This window comes from Asparagus officinalis, chromosome 4 (assembly GCF_001876935.1).
Source record: "Asparagus officinalis chromosome 4, Aspof.V1, whole genome shotgun sequence".
Classification (NCBI taxonomy): domain Eukaryota; kingdom Viridiplantae; phylum Streptophyta; class Magnoliopsida; order Asparagales; family Asparagaceae; genus Asparagus; species Asparagus officinalis.
In genome coordinates, this window is record NC_033797.1 from 70,551,409 (window position 1) to 70,564,187 (window position 12,779).

A 12,779-nucleotide genomic window follows, 5' to 3' on the forward strand; every position below is an offset into this window, starting at 1 on the left:
AAGCGGCATTAAACAAGTGTCTTGGGCGGAATATTTATTCCAGAACTTGACCACTAAAGGAGCTTCAGTGACCCGATTGCCTGCAAGTACTTTGGAGGAGGTTCAGGCTCGAATTGACGATGCTACCTCCCACTACACCAATGAAGCCAAGGAAGATGTTTTCCCAGCTCACACGGAGTTTGAGAGTTTCCATTATCAAGCTCTAATTCGAATTTCCGACACAGCGTTGCTGGCTGGATTCTTGATGCTGTGGCTCAAACGTTGTGTCGTTCCTACTAGGACGATCGATGCCCTTGCTATTGAGGTGGTCTACCCGGCTGTCCTTTTGGCGCATGGGAGACCTGTGAGCCTCCTCAACGCTATGGTGGGTTGTTTGCAGTATGGACTGCGGGAGTTGGCCTCGGACTTCGTTGATATTACAGAAGTGGAGTCTGAAGGTCACAAGGCTTTCAAAACTCCCAATCCCAGGGTGCCAATGCCATATACCTATTTGATGGCTTGGTATGCCAATCCCAGGGTGCCAATGCCATATACCTATTTGATGGCTTGGTATGTGCTTCACTGTCCTCCTTTGAAGAGTGCAGCCTCTCCCTCGGAAGACTCATTTATCCCATTTGTGCAGCGACTAGAGTCTGCGAAATGGGAAGGGGGGTACATGGTTAGAATCCGCCAAATCCTAGCGCGAGACACCCATTTCCATATCTACCGCTGTTTCCCTGATTTCGAGGGCGGCGTCTATAGCGCAGAATATCAGGACATAGCAGGTCCTAATGGATTCACTCAGCTGAGCGGGGGTGTTTTCCATTGGCTTCTCTCTATCCGGCCAGGCTACCTGATCTTCCGACAAGGCGCCAAATGCTTCATCGAGCCTTACCAATCCTATAGGTTTGCTCGCCAATTTGGGTATGATCAGTTGTACGTCGGGAACCCTCGTCCTCAACTCTCAGTTATAGGCAATTTATATGAAGGGGCCAGGGCTTGGTATTATTCTGTAGCAGGCTGTACCAAGGCCGTCTTCAAGCTTCCCCACAAAACTGCCAACTCCTACACCTCCATAAGCTTCTGTAATTGGTATTACGCTGCTTCTCAGACTCCCAATTATAACTTGAATACATCTTGCATGAAAGACATCAGGCATATGTATGCTTCAAGAAAGGGGTCTAAGACATCTCGCTTGAGAGGGATCGATGAGTTTCTATCCATCGAGAATCAGCCTGCCGGGCAGGAAGAGGAACATACAGCTGAGCCTGCTCTAGGGGAAGAGCAAGGAGTGGTTGATCCTCCCACAACGAGAGCAGCGGGGAAAAGAAAACTTTCTGCAGATGAAGCCGGCAAATATGATAAGCAGATCTGTCAGAAACTTCTGGTTGATTCTCCCCCCCAAAGGCCAACAAAAATCCAAGTTTATGGCTGATTCTATCAAAGTAGCTGAAGATGAAGAACCACAGGAATCATCTGTGGCAGGCCTGTCGCATAGAGCGGGACTTCGTTCTCATGGCCCAGCTCTATCGGGCGAAGTTTCTTCTTACCATCCTCCCGAGGGCGAAGAGGACGAATTAATGGCTGCAGATGCAGAATCTGCTCCAGTGATGGACCTCCCTAAGTCTCCGACATTAGAACCAGGGGGTCTTGAAGAGAATCCATCCCCACGTCCTTCAACATTAATGTCACAAGCTGGTGATTTAATTCCTAGTCCTACCACGGGACTTATGAATAAACCAGCTGCTAGAACAGATCTTCCGGAACCTTCAGCGGCTCAGGATGATGAGGAGCGAGTTGATTATGAAGGCTCCTCGATTGGTGGTGTAGCTGACGAAGATAGAGACGATGAGGATGCTGACGTTGGCAACATGTCAGGTGGTGGTGAGGATGATGAAGAGCATGATTCCATAGATGACATCACCACTTTTGACGATGCTCCCCAGGTCCTATCCGATAAAGTATCTGGTTATACTCATTTTCACATCACCGGTAAGCCTAGTTTTCTTCGACTTCTTCCGCATGTTCTTTCTGCGTTCCGACCCTTTTTTCGTGCAGGTTCTCCTTCTCCAGGGACTACTGCTGCTACTACTTCAGAGCAAGAACCTGCGCATATGTCGGCTCCTTTAGAAGAGCAACATCTACCTGGTTCTCCTACGGCAATCGTTCCTCTTGCAGCATTGCTTAAAACTACTGTCGCAACCCCTCCTCCGGAACAGCAGCTCGTGCAGGTGTCAGCTCCTATGCAAGAGCAGCCCCTGCCTGCCTCATCTACTGTAGCTGCTTCACCTACAACACTGATGAAGATCTCGCTTGTGCCCACAGAGACCGGACCAAGCGCGTCTCCGGTGAGGACAATGATGGCTCTGACTTCAAGTCCTTCGCAATTGAATGTTTCAGTTGCCTCCGCGACTTCTACACTCAAATCACTTGTTAATCCATACTTTGGCGCGTCCACTTCTGGGGTCGTCGAGTCATCCTCCATCGATTTTTCCAGTCCAACGAACGCTCCTGACTTCCTCCATATTTCCTTGAGCTACTTAAACAGTCTCGTGAGGAAGGTAATTGAGGTTGTCACAGCTGGTCGAGGCCGCTTTGATTCTTTTAAGTATCTTTTAGAAGCAGGCTTAAATGGGGTTAAAAGTGTGGGCAATGCCCATTGCTTTGAACGTTGTTGGGAAGCTATTTCCCACTTAGAAGCCCGGCTCAGACATTTGGAAGCCCTCAGCCACGAAGACATTCAGACACAGATCGTGTCTACTTTTGTTGACCTCCAAGTTGAGGAAGTGACTCGCCGTGAAGCAATTGAGTGAGGTCTAGCTGAAAAAGAGCTTCAAGTCACGCATTTGCGAGAACAGAGCGATCTAAGATAAAAAGAACTGGAGCTCTCTACTGCTTCTTTGGACCTTATCTGTACGAAACTTGTCGAGGCTGAGGCGGAAGTGCTAAGATTGAAGGACCAGCTTTCTCGCGAAGAAGCCGTTGTTAATATACTTGGGGCCAAGAATGCAGACACTCTTTTGAATTACCATACGGAAGCTCAGGCTCTTGAAAGAGCGAAGAAGGAGGCAGCCGCTGAAGTAGCACCCACCGAGGATGAGCTGCGGAGAAAGGCTGAAGCCGTTGTACGGGCCAATCATGAGGAGAAGCTTTCTGATGCCAAAGCTCAACTTGCCTCTTTTGACTTGACCTTGTACTATTCTTTTGCTTAAGAACAGCTTTGTATCACTTCTTTTTGGTTTCTGAATAAAAAGTGATATTGACTCCTCATTGTTTCTTGCATTTGTCATGTTTTGATTTTAAATACAAGTCACGAGAAATGCCTGAGATGTATTCCTGACTCAGAATAAGTCTCCACAATGGTTCTGATACAGAAAACTTTCTTTATTATTGTTTAAAATAACTCTAGAAAGTTTCAAACTGCTGAGGATGGATATTTTATTATTTTCCCATAATGGGGTTGACTGTTAGAATTCTTCCTATGTCATTTCTGCTTTGAACACTGAAAGAAGTCTATAGGTGTCCGAGGTATAGTTTTAACTCGGTAGGGGGAATATTGCGATCAGGGCAACTTGATTTTGTCAGAGGTGTGACTTTAACATCGATAAGTTGATTTTGTCAGAGGTGTGATTTTAACGTGACAGAAGAAATATTGCGATCGAAGCAATTTTGAGGACTTATCGTTCTATTGATGAGAATCAATAAGTTGATTTTGTCAGAGGTGTGATTTTAACGTGACAGAAGAAATATTACGATCGGAGCAATTTTGAGGCCTTATCGTTCTATTGATGAGAATCGATAAGTTGATTTTGTCAGAGGTGTGATTTTAACGTGACAGAAGAAATATTGTGATCGGAGCAATTTTGAGGCCTTATCGTTCTATTAATGAGAATCGATAAGTTGATTTTGTCAGAGGTACGATTTTAACATGACAGAAGAAATATTGCGATCGGAGCAATTTTGAGGCCTTATCGTTCTATTGATGAGAATCGATAAGTTGATTTTGTCAGAGGTGTGATTTTAACGTGACAGAAGAAATATTACGATCGGAGCAATTTTGAGGACTTATCGTTCTATTGATGAGAATCGATAAGTTGATTTTGTCAGAGGTGTGATTTTAACGTGACATATGTGAGGAAAAAATATTATAGCGTCTCACTTGGGAGAACTGCTAAGTGTTTTATCGTCAGGGTGATGAATTATGACACTTGGAACAAGATTTTGGGGAGTTTGTTACTCCACTGAAAATAGGTTATTTATTGCTCTGCTGAGGATAGCTAATAAATTGATAATGATGAGAACTGATAAGTGGATTTTGGGGTGTAGTATTAGCCCGATGAGAATTTAGATTCTGCTGAAGAGATACAGAGGTTTTGATTAACACTCCGTTAAACGGGTTCACAAGTGCAGGTTCTTCATTTAGAAGCATTGCAACGCTGAGGTGACCTTCGCGTTTGATGTTTAAAACGCGAGGTTCGGGCCTTCGTGACGCTGGCTCGATCTTTGCATTTGGGAAACTGAACGCGGTAGTGAGCTTCGTGTTTCAAAGATGGTTGGGATTCTCTCCTAGAATCCTGTGCCATCTTAACAGCTTGACGGCTGTTATAAATAGACCTGAGTGGTCACATCAAGAGTCACTTGACTCTCAAAACTCTTCAGCTATCTCCGAGAACGAGAACTCTCGTTTGATTACGGCAAGATCTCCGACGAACTTCGTCTCTCTCGTTCAAAAGAGTTTCCCTCGATCGACTGCATCAATGGCACCTCGGAGAATGAGCTCTAACTCTAAGAAAATCGCCGGAGCGACCTCCGAGATGCCGTCGGCTGAGGATTCGGCGGTGTCCTTATCCATGCGGGAACTTTGCCGTCGACATCGCCGCCGCAGGGGCCTCCCTGTCGTGGTGAGTGCTGACCGAAATAACTTGCCTTGGTAAGTTCTTTGACAACCCTAGATGGGTTCTTGATAACGAGGAAGATGACTCGTTTTAGCTCAATGAAAACGCGGGGTTGGGATCCCATATGGGTCTCGACCCTCGCGTTCAAGTTTTTCAACACGAGGTTGACTCTCGCGTTTGAGACTTCTGACGCGAGGTTCGACCTTCGCGTTGGAGACTTTGACACGAGACTTTAACCCTTTGTGTTTCAGACTCTGTCTTTATGTTGATAGTTCACTTCTAGCCGCTAACCTCTGCTTTTGATTGTGCAGTGCTTTTCCCAAACGTGCCGCTTTCACAAGAACATCATTTTGGATACATCGGTGGACCTGACGCGAATGAAATATTCAGTCTTCAGAGCAGAATTCCATTGTGTACCTTCCCCGATCCGGAAAGAGCAGAAATGATTAAATTCCCCCAATGCTCTACCCTCAGGATTCTGATAACTGACTTAGACTTGGAGACCCCTGTCGGTCATGCCCAGTTTCCTAAACTAGCATTCATATTTGGGGATCGCATACCAGTCGATGATCACCTCACATATGTAGAAGATTCAAAGTTGCTGTGGAAAGTTGATGATCGCTTCTTATTCCTCCCAAACATGAAGAGGATGTACCCACTCTCCTATTTCTTAAATGTGAGCTGTCGTCAGGGTTTGACTTTCGACATAGTCAAAGAGAAAGAGAACGTGTCGCTAGGATTTGGTCGGCGGGCTCGTACACAAATCAGGGGACAACTCAAGGGGTTAAGACCTGGTTTGTTTGAGAAGGAGGAGCTGGTTCAGGAGATGCCACGTCCAGCGAACATCTTTATTCGCCAATTCCTTGCAACTCAGGGTGAGATGCCACGTCCAGCGAACATCTTTATTCGCCAATTCCTTGCAACTCAGGGTGAATTCTCTACCCAGACATTTAGATCCCCTGGATGGGTCTGTTCTGGAGAAGGAGGTTGGTGGACCCGTATGGTTGACTTTGTTCTGAAGGAGCTTAAGGAATCGCTCACTCAATCGAGTCTCACAATTCCTGTATTAGCTGTTCGACGGGGAGTTGTGCAAAGTTTCCATAATTTCTTCTCTATGTTGGAGAAATATAACCCGGACAGCTGCACATTTTTCACACCTGCAGGAGAGTTAGGTTTTGCTCTTCATGAGATGCAGGCAGTATCGGGGCTGCTGCTTGGAAAAACGCCCTACGAGGAGTTTATCCCCACCACCGAGGAGCTTTCCTTGCTGAAGGTGGCGCACTCCGAAATTTATGCTAATTTCTGGGAATTGATGTGCCACTTCCACATATGTGCCCAAGTCTTTGGGATGCGTGGAGGGGGCATTATGCATACCACATGGGCGGATTACCTCTTTCAAAATTTAAACCGGAAAGATGTAGCCGTATCTCGGGTTGCTGTGATCTCTCGTGAGGATGCCAAAGCTCGAATTACAGCTTCCAGTGCTACCTATAAGACAGAGCATGCCGAGGATGATTTTGAAGCTGGTGCCGAGTTTGAAAGTTTTCACTACCAAGCCACAGTTCCTATCTCTGACACGGCTCTACTTGCAGGCTTCTTCATGATTTGGTTAAAACGGTGTGTGGTATCGTCAAGACCAATAGAGGCGATATTAGCTGAGGTTGTGTACCCAGCTGTTTTGCTAGCGCATGGGAGACCTGTGAGTCTCCTTACTGCTATGGTTGGCTGTATTCAGAACGGCCTGAGGGTGTTGACTTCAGAACTTCTCAGTGCTTCGGGGATCAAAGCTACTAAGAAGAAAGCTAGGAAAGCTCCTTAACCACGTGTTCCAGTGACGTATACATATCTAGTGGCTTGGTTCGTGTTGCATTGCCCTTCATTAATGACGGGAGTATATGAGGGCGATGACGCTTATATTCCCTTTGTACAGAGACTGGAGTCAGCCACGTGGACTAATTCTTACATAGTCAGGGCTCGACAACTTCTATCCCGGGAGGACAATTACCGGATTTTCGGTTGCGCTCCTAATTTTGACGGAGCTGACGTGGAGGACGCCCGCTTCATGGACTTGCTTTTTGAGGGCTCGTCTTCTTTGGAAGAGGGTACATTTAGCTGGCTTCTTATGATCAGGTTGGGCTACTTGGTCTATCGCTTGTGGGAGAAGTGCATAATCGACCCTTACATGCCTTCTCGGTTCGCCAGACAGTTTGGATATGACCAACTCTATGTTGGCAATCCTAACCCGGCGTTAGCTCAGATTGGGAATTTGTATGAAGGAGCTCGTGCATGGTACTTTTTCTCCGCCGGGGGAACCCATGCGCAATTCACCTTACCCAACTCACCGCCTGGCTGCTCTACTGTTATGGATTTCCGCCAGTGGTTTGCCGAAGCTTCTCAGATCTCGGAATATGACGTTTATACCTCATGTATAAATGAGATTCGGGAATTGTATCGTTCAAGGAGTGGTTCTACGAGTACTCGTCTGCCAGGGATGGAAGAGTACCTATCTTGTGAACAGGAAGCGATCGGAGCCGTTGAAGCTCCTCAGGACTTGCCCACCATAGAACCTTCTGAGGAAGAGGTTCCTATGGGAATCGAAGAGGGAAAACCAATTGCCGATTCTCCCGAAGATAAGACAACTGAGGAGATTCCTGCAGAAGAGCCCGTTCCTACACCTCGTTCTTTAAGATCGGGTAAGGAAGCTCTTTCTGTGCTACTGAGAGGTGAGTATGACAGGAGAATTCGCAAGCGGATACCTGTCATGGCCAAAAATTCCAAAAAGGCCAAATTAATGGGGGACTCTATGAAGTCTGCGCTCGTTGAGCGTTTGATTGACAGAGAGGACGAAATGCCCCAATCGATTCCTTCGATTCCTGAGGACGATAGAGCTGGAGAGGGCCCTTCTTCTGAAGCTGCTCCAACACCTGTTCAGGATGAACATACGGGTCCAATCTATCCAACCCTTCCTCCTCCACGCTCGCGGGCTCTGAAGAAATCGATTGATGAACTGGAACGTTGGATGCAAACAATTATTAATATTGTCAGTGTTGAGGGGGCTTCTCTTGAAGACTGTGAATCTATCTTGAGCCAATGTTTGGACGACATCAAGGCTAAAGGGGATGCATCCTGGACTGAGCACTGCCAAGGGGGAATCACTCTTTTGATGACAGAATTAGCAGTTTTCAGGGAGCTACAGCGCACCAATCTAGACTCTGAAGTGGAGCCGGCTCTTTCCTTGGCGATAATCTCGAGGGCGCATCACCCAGGGACTCTTCGCAAGGACCTGTCTGATAAAAAGGCCCGCATATCAGCTTTAAGGAAGCAGCACTCTAAAGCATATGCTAAAATCAAACGTGTTGCTTCTGATATGTGGGCGAAACTCAATGGTTCGAACGCTGCTCAGAGATTATCCTTCGTTTGGAGGAGAAATTACAACGCTTCGAGACCATGGGCCATAGTGACCTTCAGCCGCAAATTATGTCCACTTTGGCTAGTCTTCAGGTCGCTGAAGTGATACACCGAGAGGCGCTAGAACGGGACTTAGCTGAAAAAGAGCGTCAGATTGCAGAGCTTCGTGAGCGTAACACTCGGAAGCGAGAAGAACTAGAACGCTCAACTGCTTCTATGAATTCGCTTCGGGACAGACTGGTTGAAGCTGAAGCCGAAGTCCTGCGATTGAAAGCTGAACTCTCCCGCGAAGAAGGCATTGTCAACATCCTTAGTACCCAGAATGCAGCTAGTACTTTGGAGTATCATGCACAAGCTCAGGCTCTGGAAGACGTCAGAAAGGAAATGGCGGCCATCATCATACCCAGCGAGGATGAACTCCGAGCAAAGGCTGAAGCTATGGTGCGAGCTAACCACGAGGCGGAGCTAGCTGAACTCAAGGCTCAACTCATCTCTTTTGATTTAATGCATGAGTGAGCTTGGCTTCTGTAATGTTCTTTTGACAAGAACAAAGTTTGTTTTGTATCACTTTCTTTTGGTTCTTGAATAAAAAGTGATATTGACTTCTCATTGTTTCTTGCATTTATCATTTTTTGATTTTAAATACAAGTCACGAGAAATGCCTGAGATGTATTCCTGACTTAGAATATACCTCCACAATGGTTCTGTTGCAGAGAACTCTCTTTATTATCATTTAAGACAACTCTAGAAAGTTTCAAACTGCTGAGGACGAATACTCCCATAATAGGGTTGACTAATAGAATTCTTCCTGTGTTATGTTTTGCTTTAAACACTGAAAGAAGTCTATAAATGCTAGAGGTGTAGTTTTAACTTAGCAAGAGAGATATTGCGATCGGAGCAATTTTGAAGACTTATCGTTCTATTGACGAGAAGCGATAAGTTGATTTTTGTCAGAGGTGTGATTTTAACGTGACAGAAGAAATATTGCGATCAGGGCAATTTTGAGGACTTATCGTTCTATTGACGAGAATCGATAAGTTGATTTTGTCAGAGGTGTGATTTTAACGTGACAGAAGAAATATTGCGATCAGGGCAATTTTGAGGACTTATCGTTCTATTGACGAGAATCGATAAGTTGATTTTGTCAGAGGTGTGATTTTAACGTGACAGAAGAAATATTGCGATCAGGGCAATTTTGAGGACTTATCGTTCTATTGACGAGAATCGATAAGTTGATTTTGTCAGAGGTGTAATTTTAACGTGACATTTGTGGGGAAAGAATATTATAGCGTCTCACAGGGGAGAACTGCTATATGTTTTATCATCGGAGTGATGAGTTATAAGACTTGTGATTTGATCAAGATTTTGGGGGAGTTTATTACCCCACTGAAAACGAGTTATTTATTGCTCTGCTGAGAAGAGCCAATAAATCGACAATGAGTTGGAGACTTATCATTCTATTTTTTGAGAATTGATAAGTGGATTTTGGGGTGTAGTATTAACCCAATGAGAATTTGAATTCTGCTGAAGAGATACAGAGGTTTTGATTACCACTCTGTTAAGTAGGCTTACCAGTGCATATTCTTCATTTAAAAGAATTGCAACGCTGAGGTGACCCTCGCGTTTAATATTTGAAACGCGAGGCTCAGGCCTTGTGACGTTGGCTTGGGCTTTGCATTTGGGAAATTTGAACGCGGATGTGAGCTTCGCGTTTTGAAAGATGGTTGGGATTCATTCCTAGAATCCTGTGCCATCTTAACAGCTTGGTGGCTGTTATAAATAGACCTGAGTGGTCATATCAAAAGTCACTTGACTTTCAAGACTTTCGACTATTTTCAAGAACGAGAATTCTCGTTTGATTCCGGTGAGATCTCCGACGGTCTTCGTCTCCCTCATTCAAAGGAATTTCCTCCGATCGACTGCATCAATGGCGCCTCGGAGAAGAGGTTCGAACTCCAAGAAAGTCGCCGGAGTGACTTCCGAAGTGCCGTCGGCTGAGGACGCTGGCGGCGCTCTTGTTCATGCGGGGACATCGTCGTCGTCACCGCTGCTGCGGGGGCTTCCCTGTCGTGGTGAGTGCCACCCGAAATAACTTGCCTTGGCAAGTTCTCTGAAAACCCTAGATGGGTTCTTGATAACGAGGAAGATGACTCGTTTCAACTCAATGAAAACGCGGGGTTGGGATCCCATGTGGGTCTCGACCCTCGCGTTCAAGTTTTTCAACGCGAGGTTGACCTTCGCGTTTGAGGCTTCTGACGCGAGGTTCGACCTTCGCGTTGGAGATTTCTGACACGAGGTTCGACCTTCGCGTTGGAGATTTCTGACACGAGGTTCGACCTTCGCGTTGGAGATTTCTGACACGAGGTTCGACCTTCGCGTTGGAGATTTCTGACGCGAGGTTCGACCTTCGCGTTGGAGATTTCTGACGCGAGGTTCGACCTTCGCGTTGGAGATTTCGACATGAGCCTTTAACCCTTTATGTTTCAGGCTATGCCTTTATGTTGATAGCTCGCCGCTAACTTCTGCTTTTGATTGTGCAGTACTTCTCCCAAACGTGCCACTTTCACAAGAGCATCATTTTGGGTACATCGGTGGACCTGACGTGAATGAAATATTCAGTCTTCAGAGCAGAATTCCATTGTGTACCTTCCTCGATTCAGAAAGAGCGGAAATGATTAAATTCCCCCAATGCTCTACCCTCAGGATTCTGATAACTGACTTAGACTTGGAGACCCCTGTCGGTCATGCCCAGTTTCCTAAACCAGCATTCATATTTGGGGATCGCATACCAGTCGATGATCACCTCACATATGTAGAAGATTCAAAGTTGCTGTGGAAAGTTGATGATCGCTTCTTATTCCTCCCAAACATGAAGAGGATGTACCCACTCTCCTATTTCTTAAATGTGAGCTGTCGTCGGGGTTTGACCTTCGACATAGTCAAAGAGAAAGAGAACGTGTCGCTTGGATTTGGTCGGCGGGCTCGTACACAAATCGGGGGACAACTCAAGGGGTTAAGACCTGGTTTGTTTGAGAAGAAGGAGCTCATTCAGGAGATGCCACGTCCAGCGAACATCTTTATTCGCCAATTCCTTGCAACTCAGGGTGAATTCTCTACCCAGACATTTAGATCCCCTGGATGAGTCTGTTCTGCACAAGGAGGTTGGTGGACCCGTATGGTTGACTTTGTTCTTGAAGAGCTTAAAGACTCGCTCACTCAATCGGGTCTCACAGTTCCGGTGTTAGCTGCACGACGGGGAGTCGTGCAGAGTCTTCATAATTTCTTCGCTATGTTGGAGAAATATAACCCTGACAGCTGCACATTCTTTACGCCTGCTGGAGAGTTAGGTTTTGCTCTTCATGAGATGCAGGCAGTGTCGGGGCTACCGCTTGGAAAAACGCCCTACGAGGAGTTTATCCCCACCACCGAGGAGCTTTCCTTGCTGAAGGTGGCGCACTCCAAAATTTATGCTACTTTTTCTGGGAGTTGATGTGCCACTTCCACATATGTGCCCAAGTCTTTGGGATGCGTGGAGGGGGCATTATGCATACCACATGGGCGGATTACCTCTTTCAAAATTTAAACCGGAAAGATGTAGCCGTATCTCGGGTTGCTGTGATCTCTCGTGAGGATGCCAAAGCTCGAATTACAGCTTCCAGTGCTACCTATAAGACAGAGCATGCCGAGGATGATTTTGAAGCTGGTGCCTATCTCTGACACGGCTCTACTTGCAGGCTTCTTCATGATTTGGTTGAAGCGGTGCGTAGTACCGTCAAGACCGATAGAGGCAATATTAGCTGAGGTTGTGTACCCAGCTGTTTTGCTAGCGCATGGGAGACCTGTGAGTCTCCTTACTGCTATGGTTGGCTGTATTCAGAACGGCCTGAGGGTGTTGACTTCAGAACTTCTCAGTGCTTCGGGGATCAAAGCTACTAAGAAGAAAGCTAGGAAAGCTCCTTAACCACGTGTTCCAGTGACGTATACATATCTAGTGGCTTGGTTCGTGTTGCATTGCCCTTCATTAATGACGGGAGTATATGAAGGGGATGATGCTTATACTCCCTTCGTACAAAGATTGGAGTCGATGACGCTTATATTCCCTTTGTACAGAGACTGGAGTCAGCCACGTGGACTAATTCTTACATAGTCAGGGCTCGACAACTTCTATCCCGGGAGGACAATTACCGGATTTTCGGTTGCGCTCCTAATTTTGACGGAGCTGACGTGGAGGGCACCCGCTTCATGGACTTGCTTTTTGAGGGCTTGTCTTCTTTGGAAGAGGGCACATTTAGCTGGCTTCTTATGATCAGGTTGGGCTACCTGGTCTACCACTTGCGGGAGAAGTGCATAATCGAACCTTACATGCCTTCTCGGTTCGCCAGACAGTTTGGATATGACCAACTCTATGTTGGCAATCCTAACCCGGCGTTAGCTCAGATTGGGAATTTGTATGAAGGAGCTCGTGCATGGTACTTCTTCTCCGCCGGGGGAACCCAT